Source organism: Schistocerca nitens, chromosome 2 (genome assembly GCF_023898315.1).
Source record: "Schistocerca nitens isolate TAMUIC-IGC-003100 chromosome 2, iqSchNite1.1, whole genome shotgun sequence".
Lineage (NCBI taxonomy): Eukaryota > Metazoa > Arthropoda > Insecta > Orthoptera > Acrididae > Schistocerca > Schistocerca nitens.
This window is the reverse complement of record NC_064615.1, coordinates 502,621,734-502,624,542: the sequence shown is the minus strand read 5'-3', so window position 1 is coordinate 502,624,542 and position 2,809 is coordinate 502,621,734. Positions and strand designations below refer to the sequence as shown.

Below are 2,809 nucleotides of genomic sequence, written 5' to 3'. Positions count from 1 at the left end.
ATAAAACAAAATTAAGTAATAGACACACCAGTTGTTAAAATATTCTTAATATTTCTCCACGACCAGTTTCGTCTTTTATATTGATGTTATTTTCTAATGAAATCTCAAAATTGTGTTGTGGTAAATCATCGTGAAATGAAAAAAATTATCATTTGACATTTATGCACCACAGCACACTTTTCAGAGCCACTAGAAAATTACTTCAATATAAAAGACGAAAACGCTAGTGGAGTAAAAGAAAGACCATATTAGCAACTGGAGCGGTTATTCAGCAATTAAATACAAATTTTCGGAGTTGCAGCGTTCTCCAAACGTGGATAAATTAATAAAACCGAACTATGGAAATAATGATTAGTTGTAAGGTAAAATGAGAACATTAATTCCCAGAGGGCGGTAAAGGAGTGCGAAGAGCCGAGAGATATGTAAGTAACCGTATACATATGTATAGGATGAAGAAAGAAAAAGTATTTACGCAATGAGTTGAATAGTAACAATAATAAGAAATATGCCTCCATAGCCACAATCGTTCACGCAGTCTTGTACAACGGTTGTCGGACAGAGTAGTTGAAATCAGGGCCGTGGAATAAATTTCCATGCGAGTAAGTGGCCGGCAAAGGGAGAAGAGGTAGTGTTGCAGTGTTCCTGTTCCCCATGTTCTGCACCAATGTACTCCAACAATTGTCAAACGTCTGAGCAATATCTCACAGTTTCCAGAATGAGATTTTCACTCTGCAGCGGAGTGTGTGGTGTGAGCTGATATGAAACTTCCTGGCAGATTAAAACTGTGTGCTGTGTGCCGGACCGAGACTTGAACTCGGGACCTTTGCCTTTCGCGGGCAAGTGCTCTACCAATTTTTTTTTTTTTTTTTTTTTTTTTTTAATCTCCGACCCAGCCGGGAATCGAACCAGGGTCCATAGGATAATAATCCGTCACGCTGACCACTTTTTTTTTTAATCTCATTTTGTTCGCCGTCTTTCGTTGCATCTGCTCGGGGCGGACGTCGTAAGGCATCCGTTTAAGTTCATTGTTGATCGATTAACTCAGTTTTTTTCTTGCAGAGGGCTGCTAACCATCTGACAGAACACGCTGAGCTACCGTGCCGACAGCAACTGAGCTACCCAAGCACGACTCACGCCCCGTCCTCACAGCTAAGCCATGTCTCCGCAATATCCTTTCTTTCAGGAGTGCTAGTTCTGCAAGGTTCGCAGGAGAGCTTCTGTAAAGTTTGGAAGGTAGGAGACTAGGTGCTGGCAGAAGTAAACCTGTGAGGACGAGGCGTGAGTCGTGCTTGGGTAGCTCAGTTGGTAGAGCACTTGCCCGCAAAAGGCAAAGGTCCCGAGTTCGAGTCTCGGTCCGGCACACAGTTTCAATCTGCCAGGAAGTTTAATATCTCACAGTATTTTGTGGAATAGAAAACAGTCTTTGACTGCAAAAAAGTTTTCCGTTACTTCATGACCAGTTCCAAACTGTGAGATGGTCATCACATTCATCAGTCTTCGTAAAACAGCAAACTAAACTATAAAACTAGTGGCCGAAATAGATTCCGTCAAAAGACGTAAAAACATTGTAAATTGTGATAAAACATAATTTAGCCGTAGTGAAGGGTCATAGAAGCTGAAATCTACTGACACAGTTAATCAATCTTCGTACATTGTCATAAACAGGTTCCACCTTTCAGTGTGACTATTATGTATTTTACTACCGTTGGCAGTGACGCTCGTTGGTTTTTATTTTATTAGACGCTACATTATGAGTGTTGTTATACAGGGGGTTGCTTAGAATTTTGTGATATTTGAAAACAATCAGATGACCGAAACAGAAGGTTAATAAGGATTGATTTTATCAGCAGTCTCTTGGCGGTTTTGGAACGAGATTCTTTTCAAATGTGTCACAAAGTGATGATGTGTGGCACTAACGGTAGTAAACTGCCCGTCGACGGTCGCTACTGTAATCGAAACTCGACCGAGTGTCGGGAACGATTCGAGACAAACTCCATGACGCAGGACCGACCAGCTGGAATCCGCCAACGGCGGATAGCCGAGTGGGAAAGGAAGGGTTAACAACGAGGAAATGGACGGGTGGAGACGGCTCTACAAATAAACGAAGTCCAGTGAATAAACAAAGTCCTGTGACTAATCCGCAGAGTGAGAAGCCGAGACGTAGCGAAAGCGGAAACGAAGAATCAACGCCGCGTTACGACAACGAGATGATAGCGAAGCGAATCCACTGAGTCGTGTGTTGCTGCGGGGCTACTTAAAAGGTTGACCTCTAGCTCTAATTGGCGGGCAGAATGGTGTGTCGCGGCGCGGCAGGCAGAGCTTAGCAGTCGGGGTCCATCCAGGTCCACGGTGTCCGGTGAGCTTTCCAAATCGTCCGGGGAGGGATACCAGGAGCCCCTTAGTGCTAGTCAACAGGAGCAAGGTACAGGTTGATTCTAAATAAGTTACGTAAAAGTAACTTTAAATTATGCGGGAGGTTTTTACTTGAAATAATTTATTGTTCTGAAATTGAACAGAACATCAAGATTCTTTCTACAAATGTTCCATGTGGCTTCCTCTTGTCACACGACAGGTATCCCACCTGTGCAAAATTTCTTCCGAAATGCGAAAGAGCACGCCAACATCCACCTCAGCTTTTGCGAAGCTCGTTGAGAGCTGCAGGAAGTGGAGAGGTGTATGCCTTGTCCTTAACATATACCCTCAGACGAAAGTCCAAGGGTGTTCGATCAGGGGATCTCAGTGGCCCAGCCATGTTGCCATCTCTTCCACTGCAAACAGAAATAGTGCGAGATGGGTACGCAGCGACTCT

General features: G+C 43.7%; 1 non-coding gene across 1 annotated transcript; it reads left to right on the top strand.

Moving 5' to 3' along the window:
- The first annotated feature begins 1,286 nt into the window (after positions 1-1,286).
- On the top strand, positions 1,287-1,361 carry Trnal-caa (transfer RNA leucine (anticodon CAA)). Its single transcript has one exon. It is a non-coding gene; the product is annotated as a tRNA-Leu (tRNA).
- Positions 1,362-2,809: the final 1,448 nt, after the last annotated feature.